Genomic DNA, 21,938 nt, shown 5'->3' with positions numbered 1-21,938 from the left:
CTGCTAGGTGTCCTTGGAAGCTATGGTTTATCTCCTTTCCCTTTTGACCAAAAAACCAAAAAAAACAAAAAAACAAAAAAACAAAACCAAAAAAAAACAAAAACAAAAACAAAACAAAAAACCAAAAAAACGAAAAACAAAAAACAAAAAAAACGAAACAAAACCCGCTAGCTGCTGAAGGTCATTTCTACTGTGATGCTCCAGCCAGAGAAGAGGGAAGAAGAAGGCTCTTCTGTGGGCGAGGAAGACTTTCAAAGAAGTTGTCTCATGGCTGCCCCTTGTCTCGAGTTCTTCACATCCTGAAGCCCCGAAGGGTGGAACCTGCTCTGCTTTCTTCTGTTTGTAAGGAAGCCTCCTTTCTCCCATCACATCCTGTGTCCTGGGAGCATCTTGCAGCGCTCACCTTGGAGCCTGGTAAATCTGGAAAGATTACCCATCACAGGTTTTGCCACACTTAGATGCTACATACCAACAGTAATGCCTGACCATCGCGGTGACTTCCGAAGCTCCGATGCAGGACTTAACTTAGTCTCTACACGTTGCTTTTATTGTTGCTGGAATGGGCATGGAGGTAGGAAACTCTTATGAGTAAGCTTTGCCATTCATGAATTAGGCTCACTTGAGTTCTTCCTTGAAGCTCTTAGCAACAAGCTCCAGAAAACAGGAAAGGAAACAATAATCAGAGAATTTGTTACTCAAGCTTCAAACCCAACACTTCTGGAGAGGCCTACCAAAGCTGCAAGCTTCAGAGGACAGTTTAGTAGCGGTTACCATGCAGATTTGTTTGTTTGGTGTGGTGGTTTAAATAGGTATGTGTCTTAGTCAGGGTTTCTATTCCTGCACAAACATCACGACCAAGAAGCAAGTTGGGGAAGAAAGGGTTTATTCAGTTTACACTTCCACATTGCTGTTAATCCATACTGCTGTTCATCACCAAGGAAGTCAACTCAAGCAGGTCAGGAAGCAAGAGCTGATGCAGAGGCCATGGAGGGATGTTACTTACTGGCTTGTTTCCCCTGGCTTGCTCAGCCTGCTCTCTTATAGAACCAAGACTACCAGCCCAGGGATTGCACCAACCATCAGGGGAACCCCCCCCCCCCCCATCATTACTTACAGCTGGATCTCATGGAGGCATTTCCCTAACTAAAGCTCCTTTCTCTGTGATAACTCCAGCCTGTGTCAAGTTGACACAAAACTAGCCAGTACAGTATGACACCCATATACTCATGTGTTTGAATGCTTGGTCCATAGAGAATGGCTTTATTAGGAGAGGTAGCCTTGTTGGAGTAAGTGCAACCTTTTTGGAGGAAGTGTGTTACTGTGGGAGCAGGCTTTGAGGTCTCCTAGGCTCAAGCTACAGCCAGTGTGCCACACAGTCTCCTTCTGCAGCCTGTAGATCAAGATGAAGAACTCTGGGCTCCTTCTCCAGCACCATGTCTGCCTGCATGCTGCCATGCTTCCTGCCATGATGACAATGGACTGAACCTCTGAAACTGTAAGCCAACCCCAATGAAATGTTTTCCTATAGAAGAGTTGCCTTGGGGGTAGGGGATTTAGCTCAGTGGTAGAGCGCTTGCCTAGCAAGTTCAAGGACCTGGGTTCGGTTCTCAGCTCTGGGGAAAGAAAAATTGCCTTGGTCATGGAGTCTCTTCACAGCAATGAAACCCTAAGACAGTTGATTTTTTGTGTGTGTTTAGGAGAAGTTTTTGAGGCAGTTTCAAACTTGATACATGGGAAGAGTAACCTTGAACTTCTGATTCTCCGTCTGTCCATCCGTCATCTCCTTCAAGTTGAGCACTAGGATAAAAGCTTTGTTTATGCTATGCATGGGATCAAACCTCAGAACTTCTTGCAATCATCCCACCTGCTGAAATGCAACCCTAGTCGCCCAACTTTGTTTCAATTTTATTTTCTGTTTGAAGAGTTCTCAGGCAGGCCTCAAATTCACAGTGATCCTCCTGCTTCAGCTTTCCAAGTGTAGCCCCCATTTATTTGGTGCTAGGGATCGAACCCAAAGCTTTGAGCATGCTAGACAGGTGCTCTACCAACTGGACTATGTCCTCTCTGTAAAGTCGTGATATAGTCTCAAAGCTCCTTCGCTATGCAGGTCTAAACAGCAATCTGATACATTCTTCATGGTGCCAGCAGAGAAATACCTTTGAAGTTTGTTTGATTCTCTGCCCCTTCTGTAGGCTCAGAAGCTGGGTTTTGAGCAGTAAGAGAATTGAAATTTGTTCTAATGTCAGGCAGGAGCTAATGATTCATAAGATACATAGAAAGCTGATGCAGCTTATGAATAGTAGTATCCCAGCCTCAAAGGGCAAGACATTAAGGGACAGAGTTGTCAGTGAAGGAAGCTGTGTCGGTGAGAACAGGAAAACCTTTCCATTGCCTTCCTGGGGGACTAGCGTGTAAATTACCATCGTTGCCTTGTGTGCTTTTCTTCTTTCTGGCTGTGGGAATAAAAGCATCCTGGTGAATGACCAGAAAGTCTGGATTTAGGATCTAAGGTCTTTGCTCTACTTGCAGAAAACAGAGCTTTAGGCCCTTCCATGGCTGCTCACTCCTGGTGGAAGAGGAAAACTTGGCTTCTGAAGCCGAGAGGGGAGCGGGGGAAATATGGATAACCAACAATGCATACTCATCCCCCACCAAAAAAACAATAAACATAAAGGAAAGGGGAAAAATGACTTGCTAAGCTTGAAAAGTTGTTTGCTACTCATTTGAGCCCAGGCAGCAGCATCCTAGGGCACAGCAGCATCCTAGGAGCACAGCAGTATCTCAGGAGCACAGCAGCATCCCAGGAGCACAGCAGCATCCTAGGAGCACAGCAGCATCCTAGGAGCACAGCAGCATTCTAGGAGCACAGCAGCATCCTAGGGCACAGCAGCATTCTAGGAGCACAGCAGCATCCTAGGGCAAAGCAGCATCCTAGGGCACAGCAGCATCCTAGGGCACAGCAGCATCCTAGGGCAAAGCAGCTAGGGTACAGCAGCATCCTAGGGCACAGCAGCATCCTAGGAGCACAGCAGCATCCTAGGGCACAGCAGCATCCTAGGAGCACAGCAGCATCCTAGGGCACAGCAGCATCCTAGGAGCACAGCAGCATCCTAGGGCAAAGCAGCATCCTAGGGCACAGCAGCATCCTAGGGCACAGCAGCATCCTAGGGTACAACAGCATCCTAGGGCAAAGCAGCTAGGGTACAGCAGCATCCTAGGGCACAGCAGCATCCTAGGAGCACAGCAGCATCCTAGGAGCACAGCAGCATCCTAGGGCACAGCAGCATCCTAGGAGCACAGCAGCATCCTAGGGCACAGCAGCATCCTAGGAGCACAGCAGCATTCTAGGAGCACAGCAGCATCCTAGGGCACAGCAGCATCCTAGGAGCACAGCAGCATCCTAGGGCAAAGCAGCATCCTAGGGCACAGCAGCATCCTAGGGCACAGCAGCATCCTAGGGTACAACAGCATCCTAGGGCAAAGCAGCTAGGGCACAGCAGCATCCTAGGAGCACAGCAGCATCCTAGGGCAAAGCAGCATCCTAGGGCACAGCAGCATCCTAGGAGCACAGCAGCATCCTAGGGCAAAGCAGCATCCTAGGGCACAGCAGCATCCTAGGGCACAGCAGCATCCTAGGGTACAACAGCATCCTAGGGCAAAGCAGCTAGGGTACAGCAGCATCCTAGGGCACAGCAGCATCCTAGGAGCACAGCAGCATCCTAGGAGCACAGCAGCATCCTAGGGCACAGCAGCATCCTAGGAGCACAGCAGCATCCTAGGGCACAGTAGCTAGGGTACAGCAGCATCCTAGGGCACAGCAGCATCCTAGGGCACAGCAGCATCCTAGGGCACAGCAGCATCCTACGAGCACAGCAGCATCCTAGGGCATAGCAGCTAGGGTACAGCAGTATCCTAGGGCACAGCAGTGTGGTAGAGAAGATCTCTACAGTATCCTGACTCCTTCCCACCCATGGAGCATCAGCTTAAACAAACATCCACCCACAAGGACAGCATCACAAGAGCCCAGGAAGCTGTCTCTGGGTGTGGCACGGTGGGACTATGGAGGAGGGCCCCAAAGGATGGTGTATTAGTCAGGGTTCTCTAGAGTCACAGAAGTTATGGATAGTCTCTATATAGTAAAGGAATTTATTGATGACTTACAGTCTGCAGCCCAATTCCCAACAATGGTTCAGTAGTAGCTGTGAATGGAAGTCCAAGGATCTAGCAGTTACTCAGTCTCACACAGCAAGCAGGCGAAGGAGCAAGAGCAAGACTCCCTTCTTCTAATGTTCTTATATTGTCTCCAGCAGAAGGTGTAGCCCAGATTAAAGGTGTGTTCCACCACACCTTTAATCCCGGATGACCTTGAACTCGGAGATTTAATCTTCTGGAATCCATAGCCACTATGGCTCAAGATCTCCATACCAAGATCCAGATCAGAAACTTCTATCTCCAAGCCTCCAGATAAGGGTCACTGGTGAGCCTTCCAATTCTGAGTGTAGTTCATTCCAAATATAGTCAAGTTGACAACTAGGAATGTCCACTACAGATGGTTTCTGTTTCTTGCATTACTCCTGCCCCAAATTTCACAGAGCAACACAATTGAGATATTGTTTGCTGTGGGAAACATGAAATTAGATATGTCACTACTTTAAACCCCAGGACTGGGCTTGTCGCAGTAAAACCAAGGGCAAGATCCTGTAGAGCCCTGCTCTCTATGCTGGTACCCACAGGGCTTCAAGATAAACCTCAGCACCAACAGAGGACCTCAGCTTCCTCAAGACAGACCTGACTGAGGCTGACAGGAAGAAGGGGACAGTCTCCTCAATGACATTGGGAGCTAGATGTGCACATGCAAAAGGATTCAGTTAGATCCTTCTTCCTCACCAGGCACTCAACTCCAAGTGAGTTAAAAATTGTAATGTAAGATTGAAATATGAAACCACTAGATGAGTATATAGAGGAAACTCCATGGCATTAGTCTAGGGGTGAGTTTTTGGTCACATTTACAAAGCAGAGGCAACAACAAATAGCCGAGTGGGATTATATCAATTTTATGTATATCAAACTTATGCACATCAAAGGAAACAGTCAAGAAAGGTGCAACCTACTGACTGGGGGAAAAGATTTTCAAATTGTCTACCGACAAACAAGGAGCCAAGACCCACAAGGTACAAGGCATTCAACCACTTGGGGAATGCAACCACTTCACTTGATTTAAAAAAACAAAACAAAACAAAACAAAACCAAGACAAGACAACATTAAAAACAATGACAAAAAAATTCAAGTAAGTGACAACAACAAGCAGATAATTAAGACAGTAAATATGAATAGATAATTCTAGAACTAATGCATACAAAAGGCTAGGAGGTGTAGGAAAAATGTTCCACCCTGCTAATTACCAGAGAAATGTAAATAAAAACACACTGAGTTACTACCCAACTCTTGTTAGAATGGGTGCTTTCTTTTAAAAAAAATTATTTTATTTTTATTTCATTTAACCTTTTTTGAATGGCTGCTTTCAATATGACAAACTAAAATAAATGTTGACGAGGCTGTAGAGATAAAAGGCCCTGGTCCACCCTTGGTAGGAACGCAAATTAGTGTAGCCAGTGTAGGAAACAGGATGACGGCTCATCAACCCAAAACTAGAACCACCATATGCTTCAGTGATCCCACTGACAATTCTATATCTAAAAAAAAAAAAAAATCATCGTGTGGAGGGGGAATCTCTATGTGCATATTTATAGCAGCACTATTTGTAAAAACCGAGATGTGAAATCTATGTATGTGTCCTTCAGCTGATGTCTAGAGGAAGAAACTGTGGAACACAGAAACAATGATAGACGCTTAGGCGTGAAAAGACGGGATCCTGCCTGTTACAACAGGATGAACCAAGCTGAAGGACACTGGAGCAAAAGAGCCACGTGCTAGAAGGGATGTGTCACATATTGTTCATATGCAAAGTCCAAGGAATTGGCTTTGTGTAAAAGGAGGTAGAATGGCGGGTCCCAGAGGCTGGGGGATTAGTGAGAAGGAAAAGGTGGAAGGGTATTAGCCAAAAGACACAGGAGCGCAGATGCCAGAGAATAAGAGACCAGCTGTTCCCTGTGGTGAGAATAGGAAATGATACATTGTTGAAAATTTAAAAGTAGTGAACTTGCTAACTGTTCTGACAGAAATGGTCACTATAACGAGGCCATGAACTTTTCAGTTAACGAGATTCCACCCTTCCACAATACATCTCTAGCGTCCATGATCCATCATCTATATCATCGATATCTATAATCATCTAGATCTATCGATGTCAAGGCAGCATATTCTTTTAATTTTTTTCAAGATCTATTTTATTTGGGGTGTGTGTGAGTGTGTGTGTATGCACACGTAGTTCCAATGGAGGCCAGAAGGGGGGAATTGGAGTTACTGGCACCTATAGCTCACTCCGTGTGGGTGCTGGTATTTGAACTTCAGTCCTCTGCAAGAGCAGCAAGCATTCTTTATCCCTGAGCCATCTCTCCAGCCCTAAGGCACCATGTTCTAGATGATAAATAAAATGTTGCCAATCAAAAATTAAGGCAGTCCTGATTTATAACAAGCTTAACAAAGAGCTTGATAACAAAGATAGCCGGGTTTTTTTGGTTTGTTTTTGGTTTCTTGTTTTTTTTTTTTTTTTTTTTTTAAACTGTTCACCCCACCATGAGGAAAACGGATAAACAAGATCCTCTCTTGTCTCTAAGAAGGTAAGCAAGATGAGTTAGGTTTGTGGAGCATTAAAAGTTATCCAACAGGATGCCAACACAGAGCATCAGTTATCCTTTGTGTGACGGGGTGACCTTCAGATTAGAATTTTCAGGTCAGCTGGCAGAAGCTCGGAGACTTAATGCTGGGGCCTTAAAGTTTGTTTCCAAGATGTGTGTAAGAAAGGGGAACAGTGACTGGAGGCTGCTGGTATGTGGGGACTGTCCCTCTGCCCAGTGTTCTGTTCTATACCAGTCACAAGGCATTTCGAGCTCTCTGTGAAAGTGGTGTGCCAGAGTCAAGAGTGAGTTATCCTGACATAAGTATCACTTGACCATTTCACAAAAATAGAAACAATGTCACTGTGAGCTCCTTGACATTTCTGCTTTTGCTGACGATATCCTATTGAATAGATAAAAATGATGCTACCTACCGCCAGTTATCAGAGCTGCACATGGGCTTCAGAAGGAGCTCAGAGAAAAAAAAATTCAGGCCTATTGCTTTGTTTTTAGTTGGCATACTCCTTCTGAGTTAGTTTTCGTGTTTGAAGATGTCAGAATCAAGACCCCTGCTGTGTTATTATTTCCAGAATAGAATATGGGCGGCAATCTACTCAGCACATGCGCTGTTTCTCCTTCATCTTTATCATACTCTCACTTGTCAATGTGAGGATAAGATATATCTAGGAACATAAATGTGTTTCTGAACCATCAAGGGGCGGCCAAGAGACTAGAATAAAAATGCCCCCCCCCCTCTAAGAACTGTCTATAGTTATGTTCTCTTGGGAAGATATCTTCTTGGTCTTAAATACTATATGATTTTCATTATAACATGTCACGGTATAATTGTCAGACTCTGAGCATGCTGTTGTTTCCATTCATTCATTCATTCATTCATTCATTCATTCAATACATTTGTGAACAGTGAATTAGAAAAGATGCATCATATAAAGGAAATCTAAAACTGTAGGATCATGTGTGACCACCCTTATTGGCAGACACTGATACTCACATTTGTTCTTGTCGAATCTGTTTGCTTCTCTTGAGAATGGAAGAGTCCGGGGATTTCAGCTGTTTGGTTGAGCCACTGTTCAGTAGCTAGCTCTCCCAGTTTGCTTTCTATCACTGTCGTTGATATCACTGCCAAAAGCAACTTGGAAGGTTTGTTAGGATTACACATTGAGGAAACTCAGGACCGGCTCCCAAGGGCCCTGGAGATAGGGAACTCACGCAGAGACCATTGAGGGACACTGTGTACTGGCTTATAGTCTATGGTTTGCTCAGTTCGCTTCTCAATACAAGGTCACCCACCCAGAGGTGCTACCACCCTAGTAGGTCAGGCTTCCAATGTCAATCACCAATCAAGGAAACACCTCCATAGACCTGCCTACAGGCCAATCTAATGAAGGCTAACTGCTCAATTGATGTTCCTTGATGTTCTTGTCATCTTCTAGAAAACTCTTGATTGTGTCATATTGACAGAAAACCAACCAGCATAATAATGCCTGACTCACATGGACTAAGCTTTGCTTAGATTTATTTATTTATTTATTTATTTATTTATTTATTTATTTTTGATTGGCTTTCCAATAGTATTCCAATTCCTTGTTTAGTTGTTAGCTCAGGTCTTCATTTGTTTGAGTCATACAATGTAGACTGTTATTCAATGTAGACTGAGGGAAAGGTTTAAAAGTCAGTGTATGAAGCTAGAAAATAACAACCAAAAGAAAACCCCTGTAATAACAGAGTCTCAGTAATACAGATAGCGTTTTGTGTAAACTTCAGGCTTTTGTGCTGAAGGCGGGTGTAGAGATAGAGGGGAATCAACATGTCTTTTGCTGAGGGGAAGGCTGACAATAAAAGAAAAATCACCTTCTAAAAGTGTCACCCTTGATTAGGAAGGAAGAACAAAGAGTAAACTTCTCAAGAACTGTGAGGCCACATGATATCCTGAAAGGACATTCAGCTTGCAGTTGGCCAATGTGGCCTGTAATTCCGCCTGTGTGCCTACCAGCTTTGAGACTGTGGGGAGACTTGCTTTTCTTCTGAGCTATTATTTTCATCTCTTGTACTGGGCAATGAATTCTTACGGACCTCTGGAGGTTTAGGGTACTAAATGGATTACACTGCCTTATGAACTGCTATAAAAATATGTTTTTGTCATCACATTATTTTGAACTCAGCTGTGATACTTGAAAGCAAAAGTGGAAAGTAATTAAGATTTTTCTGTTGAAGGTGGGAACATGATTTTATTGTGATGCATTCTTACCACGTGCATACAACTTCATAGAGCTGCAAGGTAGGTCAAGAACTAGTTGTTAATAGTAGCTTTGTCTAGCGTCGGGTAGACCTGTGCAGTCTTCAGTCACCTTTCTGGAGGGACTTCTCGTGCTACAAAACTACCTAGAGGTGACAAGGTCCTGATGACTGTGTTCCACTGAGCCTCAGGTGGTTTTCAGGCCCAGGATTTTGGGTAGAAATGTGAACTTGCTATCCTGGAATTCACAAAGATCTGCCTGTGTCTGCCTCCCGGATGCCAGGTTTAAAGCCCCACCCTCACCCCCGCGCCCTTTTTATTATAGCTGTGTCATTAAGTCATTCTGAGACCCTGCTACTCCACAGCAGCCAACAGGTCAGAGGACAGCATGTACCTGTATGTAGATGTCCACTTGTGTATGTGAATGAAGAAGCCAGAAGACACCTTCAGGTGTCACCTACTGGTACTAGCCATTTGGCAGAACGCTTCCCCTAATGAATAAAGATGTCAGGGGACCAATCATTGGGTGAGGAGTAGGTGGGACTTCCAGGTCAGAGAGGGGAAGAGGAGAGGCAGAAAAAAGGGGTTTTGCTTTTGGACAGGAGACAAGTGGAAGGCCAAAATGTAGCTAACAGGAGGCCCCCCGATTTAGATGGCGGATCCGCCAGGTTTTGCCACCGGAGGAGTTATATTTAGTACAGTTTACAAAATTAGGATGCTTGTTGTTGTGCCCAGCAATTGAGTTACCTATTGATTCTGAACTAAGTTTATGTGGTGTTTTCCTTAACGTAGCGACTCAACTGGGTTTCAGAGAGAAAGGTATGGTGGCTTCTTGAAAGTGTGAGTTTTCAAGAAGTTCACCCCAAAAGGCTGTGGAAATTTGGAAGCGTGGGGCTGGTGTGGTAGCAACCGGCCAGTGGGAACTTAGCGAGCTGGGTGAAGAGATTTCGGAGCTCTGGCTCATCCATGAGATGAGAACAGGCCGATGCCAAGCCAGCGATAGTATAGGTTCCTTTTTAATATTTCACACTCCACAGCCACCTTGTTGTTTGAGACAGTCTGTCACCGACTTGGAACTCAGGAAGTAAGCTAGTCTGGCTTCTAATCACTGTATCTCTTCAGAGAAATTCACAGCTGCCGTCAGAACAGCTAGCCCCAGGGGTCCACCCACCTCCACCTCTACATCTGGGTTCCATCACCCAGCAGCTAACCCTTGGGGGCCCCTACCTACACCTCTACAAGTTGGTGCCACCATCACCCCAGTATATTTTCTCCCGCTTATGAGTCTTGGGGATAAAACCTTGGTTCTTGCAAGGCAATCAGTTTCCCAGTAAAGCTCTCTCCCCTGCTCGGAGACTTATTTATTGTGAAATCAGATTCTCATCCCTTGTTTTTGATGGTCACGGCTCATTTTTCCTTCTCCCTGTAGTGTCTTTGATTGTTCTTTCTACTCCCTGTCTTTGCACGCACAGCACATCACGGAGTGGGACAGTTTTGTCTCTATTCTTGACCAACTCCAGGACTTGATTGGACAGGTTACTAAAATTCTTTGAGCCATTTTTTTTTTTGTAACCCATCAAAAAACAGACAATATTTCTAGGCTCTTAATGCCGCTGAACACAGGACTTGAGAAACATATGTAAAATGTACTATATGTTGCGTACTCCTAAGCTTGAGGTTGTTTCCCTTAAAAGCCAATGTGTTGTGTTTGTATTGCTATCTCTCATGGTACCTCAGGCATCACAGTTGCTCCACGCATGTTTGGTGATGGGATGGCACTGGCTTCTGATCCATGGTGATCAATCCATGGAGATTGCTTTTCTTTCTTAGGGAGGATGTTTGCTGTGAGAATTTGTTAGACTGCATTATGGCTTCTAGTCTTTCTTTCTTCCTTCCTTTCTTTCTTTCTTTCTTTCTTTCTTTCTTTCTTTCTTTTCCACAAACAGTGAGATTTGGCAATCTAGTTTTCACAAAGGGCTTTGACATACCCTGGCCAATGACAGGAAAGATATGGGAAAATTTGCTCTATCTCCTCAGACAGGGAAACTCACAGCCACCATCAGAACTCTGAAAACGCCAAGCAACACTGGGAATGAAGAAAATGTGACACGATACCCATTCAAAACCACTGGTTACACAATTGTCTCAAGACTCACAGATAATCTAGAATCGATCAAGTCCATTTACTGAACATCATTATGTACGTCCCACGCCCTTTCTGGAAGCCCAGTTCTCTAACACAATCCAAGAGAGGGGGAATAATCTGGAGACCTTATTTGCAGTAGGTTAGAACAGTCTTGTGGCTGGTCTCTTAAAGCAAGCAACTTGGCTTTATGTTCAAGGGAGCACCTTAGACAGTCAATCAACCTTATGGGGAAAAAAAATCAAGCTGTGGAAGCCAAGTAAATTTGCTAAAGGAATATTTATATTTCCCTATGCTTTCACATGTATGCAACAGCCGACTAATAATGACCCAATTTTCTTGGTGACTGAAGCGAGAGGTGAGGTGGTTAAAACTATGCAAATAGCAACCATCCCCCACTACATCCACCACCACTACCAACTTCGCAAGGCCTCCCTTCCCTGACCAACCTTCAGCTTCTGTTCTTCCTTCCCCAGATGGAAATCATCACACTTTCTTCAATAATGCCATCACTATCCTTCATACAAATTCCAAAGGGATCAAGGCCAATGGTAACAGTCAGCTCATGATCTACTACTGCTGACCTGAGTTTGGCTATTTGAATGTATTAGACAGATGTAATAGAAAAAAAAAAGAGGAAGGACCATCCAAAGACTGCCCCACCCAGGGATCCATCCCATAAACAACCACCAAACCCAGACACTATTGCATATGCCAGCAAGATTTTGCTGATAGGACCCTGATATAGCTGTCTCTTGTGAGGCTATGCCAGTGCCTGGCAAATACAGAAGTGGATGCTCACAGTCAGGTATTGGATGGAACACAGGGCCCCCAATGGAGGAGCTAGAGAAAGTACCCAAGGAGCTGAAGGGGTCTGCAACCCTATAGGTGGAACAACAATATGAACTAACCAATAGCCCCAGAGCTCGTGTCTCTAGCTGCATATGTAGCAGAGGATGGCCTAGTAGGCCATCAATGAGAGGAGAGACCCTTGGTCTTGTGAAGATTATATGCCCCAGTACAGGGGAAGACCAGGGCCAGGAAGCAGGAGTGGGTGGGTTGGGGGCAGGGTGGGGGGGGATGGTATAGGGGACTTTTGGCATAACATCTGAAATGTAAATGAAGAAAATATCTAATAAAAAATTGTTTTTGAAAAAAAAAAAAGAAGAAGAAAATGAAAGGGAAAGAGCTCTGGTTGACAGTGAAAGTGCTTCCTGGAGTTCTGCGGGTGAGAGGCAAGCTCTGTTTGCCATCAGTAGAACATTTGACACCCAGCAGTGTGTCCCCACACAGTGACTCACTCATCAATCTCGACATCTTTAAATGGAAACAAAACCTATTAGTCACTGGTTCGGAACTAACTATCTACTAGTGACGGAAGGTAAGCGATTAAGATAGCTGGGTGTGAGGCAGTTTCCATACTCAGTGAAGGGAGCACGGGACGATCCCTAGGCAGGTGAGGGGACCTTCAAGATGAAGACCTCCACTTGGGGTCTAACACTTGTCCTTACTCTTTTAGGGATTATAAATAGCTTCATTGTGTAAAGAGTTCTTATGTCTACTCACCTTTCTCTTCTTTCCTTTTCTTTCCTTTCCTCTCCTCTCCTCTCCTCTCCTCTCCTCTCCTCTCCTCTCCTCTCCTCTCCTCTCCTCTCCTCTCCTCTCCTTTTCTTTCTTTCTTTCTTTTTTTTTTTTTTTTTTCCGAGACAGGGTTTCTCTGCAGCCCTGGCTGTCCTGAAACTCACTCTGTAGACCAGACTGGCCTCGAACTCACAAATTCACCTGCCTCTGCCTCCCAAGCACTGGGATTAAAGGCGTGCGCCACCACTGCCTGGCTACATATGATTTCTATTTGTTCTCTCAGCTCCTAGCATCGTCTCCCAAGAACAGGCCCTGCCAAGAACCCATGATTCTCTCTGGACTATTTTCTCATTTTCCTGCCTGCCCTGTCCTGTGCAAAGCATACCCACAGTCCCTTTGAGTGTACCATGATCTGTCCATGAGCTGTAGAGAAATACACTTTAGGTGTAGAGAAATACACTTCTCTGTCTCAAAGGCCTGTGTCTAATTCAAATCATAGTGATTAAAGATCCTGGCAGTCCAGGAGAACCTTGAGTGTAGACATGATGTAGTCCATTGAAGAGGCACTCACAATGAGCAGACACAAAACTGATAGGAAATCCTTACGAGATGCCAGGTGGCTGTTGCCACCCACGGTGGATGTTGGTTAGTTATTGGTCTTTTTTGTTTAGAACAGTTATATAAGATATATTCTTTGTCATGATACAGTAGTAAAGATTGCTACATATTTTAGCAATAATATTAAGCATTAAGACCTGCTCGTTCAATCATGAAGTACTCTTATTATGTAGCAACTGCAGTTATTGCTACCAATAATGTCATTTAATAACCAATGTACACCATTTACTTATGTGCCTTGATGGCGTGTTTAAAGTATATCATGCACATTTCTCATTTAATATTACTAATAAGCCCACAGGGCTGTTGTTCTGGCTTCTACCTGTCTTTTTCCAGATGAGGAAAGCTATGTACGTAGAGTTGAAATAAAACACCAAGGTTTTGTTCTTTGAAAACCTACAGGAGAAAGAGAGCAAGCTGAAGCCCTGCTACCACAGAGCCTGTCCTCCAAATATCTGGCAACTTGAAAAAGAGGCGAAGCATGCCCCAGGGAGTGATTTCAAGTCTTAAGGACTTTACACCACGTCAAAGGCATTTAGAACTAGAGTCTGTGAGACTTGTACAAGTTTAACCTTAACTGACTTTGTGCTATACCGGCAAGCATACACACTTCTATAGCTGAGTTACAAGAAGTTATTATTATTATTATTATTATTTATAGAAGGAATGACTCATTGTAAACTTTTACTCTCCCCCAAACAAGAATTTTTAAGCTCAATGTTATTTGAATGATCTGGCATGTGAATGGACTCCTGGATATAGTGGCCCCCATCCCCTATAGTGTGCTGCTGGCTCTGAGAAACTCTGTCCTTGAGTGCCCAGGTAAAGGGAGGTAGGGGCAGATCAGGACAGAACCACACTGAGCTGACTGAAGCAGCAGTGACTAGAGGTGACTCACTAGGAGTGACAGGCAATGGCTGGAGGAGAGTGGAGCTGTCAGAACCCTGTGGGAGACCTTGCCAGTTTATAAAATCTTGATTGCCTCCTACCTGCTAAGATAAAGGGCCTGTTCACCAAAGGCAGGAAACTGGGATTCTGTCTTGGAGTCTGCATAGGCACAGATGCTTCCCGGAGTGTTTGTTTATCCTTTAGCTTTGTCCACAAACTACAGACCAATGTGAGGCTTTTTCTTAGAAAATGAGATTTTAAATTAATACTACCTGTCCCACTTCCAAGGTGGCTTCCACCTCTTTGTATATTTCCACTAATTTTTATTCCACTGCCTAGAGTTGCATAGAGTGAGTTGGGTGAGTGCAGGTTTTCAAGGTAGAATTCACTGTGTCTGGTTTTATTGTTACTACACTGCAGCATTTAGATGCTGAGGGTGGGAGCTCTGGTGTCCTGGTGCATGTGGCTACAACATCCTCCTCCCTCTCCCCTGCACAAAGCAGACCCTGAGACTGGAAAAGGAGGGCTATATAACTCATAGAAGTCATTGATTAAAAAGACAGGATCAGTGAAATCTCCAGGTGGCCACACCGAGGGTGCAGGAACTGATTACAAGTGTTCATTGGGGTTTCTGAAAAGTGGCTTGCAGGTTGAGAGGATTGGCTGCTCTTCCAGAGGACCCAGGTTTAAATCCTAGCACCCAGATCAGGCTAATGACTGTCTATAACTGCGGTTTCAGGGGAAACTATATATAGGTATATCACATGTTGTATATATTAGAAAATATATATAACATATATTGTATGTTACGTAATATAATTATTGTATCAAGTATAATCAATATATTACTAACTGTCATTAATAGTATTATGATAATTACATTAATGACAGAAATGATTAACTTTCTTTGAGACAGAGTGTCATGTATCCCAGGTTGGCTTTGAACTCATGATGCAGCCAAGATGTCTATATATAGACACCTTTTCTGGCACACAAGTGGTATATAGACAAGCACACAAACAAAACACTTATGGACAAAATACAAATAATTAAATCTTTTTAAAAAGAACCCTCACAGTCAAAAATGCTCACTTGCTGTTAACACACACTGGAACTTCTCAGAGTAGGGGGAGATTTCCACATCTCAGTGGAATAAACTACTGAAGGGGTAATTTAAGCAAACATTCTTTTTTCATTGTTGACTATGTGAGAAAGCACCATTTCCCCACTAACACACCCATATATGTATCTATATATAATATGGTGTGTTTAGAATGTATACATTTATTTATATACATGTATTTAAGAATATTAGTCAACATTGGAGTAAGCATATGGCTCAGTTGGTAGAGAGATCACCTAGCATGCGAGACGCACCAGGTTCTATCCCCAGTACTGCATAAACTAGGAATGGAAGTACATGGCTGTAATCCCAGCACTTGGGAGATGGAGGCAGGGAGGTTCAGTGTCTAAGGCCATCCTTTGCTACTTCATGAGTTCAAAGCCAACCTGGGATACATGATGCTCTGTCTCAAAGAAAGTTAATTATTTCTATCATTAATGTAATTATCATGATATTTTTCATAACAGTTATTAATATATCAATTATACTTGATATATTACTTATGTAATGTCATGTATAGTATATAATTTCTAATATATATGTGCAAAATTATATTGATATATCTGTTAACATCTATTTGTATTTAATACATAGGTTAGAGATGAACATTGCTATACAAATATATAAGAGAGCAGACTTCATATATCTTTAGGCTGCCTGTCAATGTGCTTATCCTCCTGCTTTAGTTCTAGACAAACAGAATTTTCTAGAGAAAAGAAAAGGACTATTTAATTCTCCCTTTGAAGTTTGGCAGCAGCTTGATTTATTATGAGGAAGAAAATTCCATTTAACATTTTCTTTGAATTTGGTGCGATGAACTGTCATGCAAGAACTGCCGGGTAAAGGCAGAAAATTGCAGCCACTTAGATTTATCTTTTTTTATTCATTGTTTTGGATGGAAATTGAGTGCTGACTCTTTCACTCGCTCTACGATTTCCTGCTTATTAGTTTGGGAGCATAAGTAGCAAGCCTGTCCCTTTCTACGCCGCATGAGGTGACAGTGTTTTTGTTCTATGGACCAGATTTACAGAAGTCTTTCCGAAGACCTCTGGACAGCTTGGAAATGCGTTTGTCCGTATTTGGATTTCTTCGATTTCGCTACTCCCTCACTGCGGGCGCGTCTTATTTACCTCTGATAGTCAAGAGTGATTTTCAAAGACAGAATTCAAGTGAAAAACAAAAACAAAATAAAAAACAAACAAACAAACCCAAACCAAAACCAAGTAGATATGTGGTGTGCAAGGAGATGGGGAGTCCACGCCGAGCAGTTTTACTGAATTAGTAAGCGCGTCTCTGCTAAAAGCTTCCTCCATCAAAAGACCTTTCTACCTCTTCCTACTGAGAGTCTAGCAGAGTGGGACTTCTGAATTTCATTATGTCTGATAAATTCCGATTTCATTAGCAAGTTTCCATTTGGTTATTTGGTTATATAAATTTCTTGATGAAGCCTTATTTCCCCCGCCCCCACTATATGGCTGTGAGGTGAAGTATAATCGGGTTCCGCGGCCCCTTGAATGCATTATGACTGTAGCTAACGTGATAATAATGTACAGCATGGTGTTACACAGAGCCTTTGTGGCATGTTCGGTTTTGAAAACAGGGCAGCAGACTCGGAGAAAGAGCCACAGGAGAGACAGAGGCACGGAGCGGGAGCAGATCGGCAGGCCATACCCTTGAAAAAGCCAACTGACTCCCCAGCTGTGTAATGCGATCAATTCTCCTGGGAAGAATGAAGAAACCAGGAAGCTGATCCTTTCACATAACCCAGGGTTTCTGAGATCACAAATCATCTGCTTTCTGAGTCCGGGGGTGGGCTGGGGTGAGGGGGGTGTTGCTTGTCAAAGGGGAAGGCAATGAAGATGAACTCATTACATTAACGTGGTTACCTCATTTCAACTGACTGTACTACAAAGGCGTTTCAAGTTCAGTACATCTATTGAACACCTACTGAGTCCTACGCTTGGTCGTGTAGACACAACAGTAACAGAAGTCTGCTTGCTGCCCTTGAGCGGCGTGTGACACTTAGTCCTTACAGCCCATGTGGAGGCTGATGTGTGAGTAAATAATTATAAGACATCATCGTAATAAATGCTTTATAATAAATACATGAATATATAATAGATAATATAGCAAGACAGATTAACAAGGATTAACAAGGAGCTCCACTCCTTGAACATGGAGTAGGAGCTCTAGATGAAAGAACCAGCCCAGGGAGGGAAGGTCTCAGAAGAAGGCAGTTAAAAGCAAATGTGAAGGACAGTGTGTTTGGAGACATAGCTGAGAGTTATGTCATGGGTGAGAGAGCTGGGAGGTTGGCTTACACAGTTTCTTTGGAAGTGTAACAATCCATCACTTTGTGTTTTGGCATTCCGAAGGATGGGTGTAGAAGTGGTACACAGGAGGGGAATATTGACTGGCTACAAGACAACTGCAAAGGGCAAAGCCAGAGGGCGGGTGTGGTGACAATCCAAAGTCAGACTATGCACTGGATTTGAAGGCTGAATTTATAAAGATATCTAATACAATAATAACACATTAGTGCAAAGTGCACATCTTCAGAGTTGGTCTGCATGTAGAGTTTATCTAAAGAGCACTGACTTCAGGGGTAGAGGGGACTGGAGCTCCTGGCTTGCTGGAGTAGGTTGCTGAGCAAGGGTAGAGGGGACATGGCCGATAAAGGGACACATTGGTTAGTGAGGATGCTTTTGGATGTGTTGAGGTAACTCTCAGGATATCAGGGTGGAAGTGCCCAGGTGATTATCTATATAGGCATTTGTTGATAAGGAAACTTTTGACTTAGTCCTTGCAACAGTCAGAGTTCAGGAGAGGAGTGAAAGAATCCAGGCATAGAAGAGAAGGAAGCCTGGGAGTCGGGGGGCTTTCTCATACCTGGTCTTTCTTATACCCCATCATCAGGAGGTACAAGGAAGAGACTGGTGAGGGATGCCTTAGAGGTGAAGGGAAGGAAGGAGGAAGGTAGACAGTAGGAGCTTAGAGGTGAAGGAGGAAGGTACACACTAGGAGCTTAAGAGTTCAGAATTCTCTGGGGAAGGATCCAGCTGTAGCAGAGACTCTTGGGAAGCTGAGAAAAACAAAGGGCCAGGGAGAATTGATTGACAACCAACACAGGAGACGGGATACAAAGCATGAGCGGGTCAGGAGTCGGGCGACTTCAGAGTGGAAAGAGTATTGATCCCTTCTCTATGAAAATAAGCCATTCATTTCAGTCTTCAAACACAGGAAAGTTTGCCTCTCAGGGCCAAAGGCTGAATTCACTCAGGTGACCACTTTGAGAGTATATATTACTGTCCATAATAATTTCTGGGTAAGGAATGTGATAAACTCACTATAGCTATTACCCCAGGCCACTTAACATATACCATTTTTGTGATGAGTAAGCAGAAACATATCTTCTTAGTGTACAAGAGATGGAAGGAAGCTGGCTCATAACCCATGAATGATGAGGCTCCTTCCTTCCTGGTGCCTTATCCTATCTGACCCTCAGGAGAAGATGCTGTATCAGATAAGTACATCCCTGGGAGCCTCTCAAAACATCACATGTAATGGATACCTGAGATGATTAATTTATAAAGTTTTATTTGAGCTCCCAGATTTGGAGGCTCTGGTCCATGGCTGGTCCATGCCATCTCTTTAGTCCTGTGGTATAGTGAGGGTGCCAACAAAAAAAGAGCCCATAGGGAAACAGATACTTCTCAGCCTCCAAAAAGAGAAAGAGTGAGAGTCTTAAAATCCACCTAAGTACAGGAACCCCAATGACCTAAAGACTTCCAGCCTGTCTTGAGCAATCCCTTCATTTCCAACAGCTGATACACCGAGCCAAAGCCTTCACATACATGCCTCCGAGGAACAGTTAAGAGCCAGTCTCCCTCCCAATACTGACTTTTTATATCTGTTTCTAGAGTTCCACATAGATATTATAAAATACTGTTGAATACAGTGGTCTAAGGCACTGAGAAGTGTTGACTTCTTTAAAAATTAAGTTATGAACAGATTTCCACAAATTAAGGAAAGAAATGCTAGAAATTTGAGTACAATTTTCAGCAGAGTTGAAATAATATATAGCTTCCTGTTGACCCGAGGTAAACCAGGAAACAGTTTATTATAACTTGTCATTTTCTTTAGTATTGGACATTCTAGATACTTGGGGCTTTTAACTGTAGTTTTTAAACTGTGGTTGCCATCACCCATCTGGGTTGCTCTCATTTTGCTCATTCGATAAATAGGATCACTCTCTCCCTTTTGCCCCATGCTAGGAATCCTTCCTGCTTCCCACCTTCGTCTCCCATTGACCCTTATCACCGCTAATCCATTTGCTTCTAATTCATTTGCTTCCATCCCCATGACCTCTGAGTAGCTTTGTTTTCATCACTGGTGAAAGCTATCAGATCTCACACTTGGACCACTAGGATAGTTCTGAATGAGAGGTTTGACCCATGACCATATATTAGAACCACCTAGGTGTTAATCACACAGCCCTCTCTGCTCAATGCTCACCTTACCACAGAAATAGTGCCTGGGCTCTGCTCCATGCATGCAGGAAGAGCTTTCCATGGGAGTTTTCTGTGCCTAAGGCTGGAGGAGCATTGTTACACAATTCTGATCTAATTCCCGTTGTTTAGCTACCTCTGCAGAGCTAGCATGCCCTTTCTAAATCTAAAATCAGGTCTTCTTGCTTGAAAGGTTCAAATGGTCTCTCATTGTCCCAGAGGACTTTGAAGCTTCTGACCTCCAAAGATCCCATCCTGCCTATGTTCTTACCCAGCTTGGCTTCTATCCATGTCATGTCCTTAGAGAGGTGTCCTGTCCGGAGCCACTTGGGAATGAAGAAAGGAGAGACTGACTGGCATACACACACACACACACACACACACACACACACACACACACACACACACATGCGCGCGCGCAGAAAATCTTAGATCAGGTGGGTTGTGCTCACTCTGACGGAGGGTACTTATTTCTACCTAATAGCCACAAATGTCATGGTGTTTAATATGTGTAGGATTAAAGCTGGGTCAGTAAGTTTCAACAGGAGGTCTCTATAGGGGAACCATCCCATGTTGCAGTCATCATGGAAGAGAAACCTCTAGTTGCTAGTTTTTGCACATACTGGTCAGTCCTTTGTAAACACTTACATTTGAATCTGAGAAAGGCTATGTCATCCTTCTGAGCCCCACACCTGGAAGACTTTGCCATTCCCAGGAGTCTGAGGCATTGGGGGGTCTTGACTTAACCATACTCCTGTCAATAATATGCATTCACTTGGGGTCTCCTCTGCTCCCCACAATCCTGTTTATTCTCCAACTGTGCATCTCCAGTAACTAGAATAGAATCTGACAACAAATCAGTATGCCCAGATGCCCTCTTGCATGTTTAAGCTGATAACAGGGACAGCAATATCAAAGGCTTATGGTTCACTTGCCACATGAGTGACACCCTGCTTGCTTGCTCAATCATTTTAGGGGGGTCTTCTGACATGGGTACCCACATCCATTTTACACATGGCAGCACTGTCTGCAGAGTCTGTGAACTGGAACTTGGCTGACCTACCAGGGAAGCTGGAGCTGGAGCTGGAGCTGAAGGCTGTTCCAGGCCCAGGTCCTGCGGTTGATAGAAGCGTTGAAGAGGCGAGCACAGCTTGTAGCCATTTACTAAAAACTTGGGAAGCGAAGACATATTGGCCCTGTGGAGGACTCAAATGCATTCCTCTTTGCATCTGTGTGTCATCCCCCTGCCCCCTTTCTGTGCAACATGCAGTTTGGTCTAAAGAATTCCATCTCCACGCAGCTACCAGGGTTACTTGCAGCCTCAATGATCTTCTTTGAGGAAAGGAAAAAAATCTCTGAACTTTGCAATACAGTCCAGTGATGCATGAGAAACCTTTGTCAAATCCAGGAGGAAAAGGAAAATAAAAATACTGTTCTCCTCTGGAATGTCGCCCAGGACTAGCCCGGAATGCTAATGCTGACCACGGGGAAGTGAGTTTCGAATCAAAGCACCCTTGAATTCCAGGAGAAAAGAGGTTGCAGCAAGTGAGCTCTATAGGTGCCTTCTGGGAATCTAGCAGACCCACCCCCTTCCCAGGGTGGATGAGCCCCACATAGCTCCTAGAATTGATTCCCTGGGACTCACTGCTGCAGAGATCAGGTCCATTGAAAATGTAGGGGAGTGTGGAGGTTTTCTAGTGGGAGTTTTGGGTTTTTTTTTCCCTTACTTGTAACTAAGCTACTTCGCCCAGAGTTTTTGTTAATGACTCTAAACTTAATGTGACTAAGTGTGCTTTTATTAGAATTGACTGGATGGGAGCTCGGGCACCCATAGGAAAGTGGGCCAGAGCACTTACAAAGATGCTCTTCTCTTTTGTAGCATGCATGTGTATAGCACACAACCCCTACCCCCCATATATACAAGCAAGCTCTCATACATATATGCACATGTGTATTTTGTGTTCACAGATGTTTACTCATGCATACATTTGTGCATGGCACACACCACATGTATGTACATAAGCTCAAACTCATACATACATGCTCACATACCCTTATGCATATACCACACATACGAATAAT

General features: G+C 43.8%; 2 long non-coding RNA genes across 2 annotated transcripts in view; one reads left to right on the top strand and one right to left on the bottom strand.

Annotated features, from left to right (window-relative positions):
- The window catches only part of A330033J07Rik (RIKEN cDNA A330033J07 gene), a 218,393-nt gene that overhangs the window by 109,440 nt on the left and 87,015 nt on the right, over positions 1–21,938 (top strand). The window lies entirely within an intron of this gene.
- On the bottom strand, positions 4,500–21,174 carry Gm52065. Its single transcript, XR_003950710.1, has 3 exons — positions 20,920–21,174; positions 7,751–7,878; positions 4,500–4,617 (listed from the first exon to the last, which is right to left on the bottom strand). It is a non-coding gene; the product is annotated as a predicted gene, 52065 (long non-coding RNA).

The sequence above is a fragment of the Mus musculus genome, chromosome 13 (assembly GCF_000001635.26).
Source record: "Mus musculus strain C57BL/6J chromosome 13, GRCm38.p6 C57BL/6J".
Classification (NCBI taxonomy): domain Eukaryota; kingdom Metazoa; phylum Chordata; class Mammalia; order Rodentia; family Muridae; genus Mus; species Mus musculus.
Note: the sequence above shows the minus strand (reverse complement) of the source record. Positions and strands in the feature narration are given on the sequence as shown.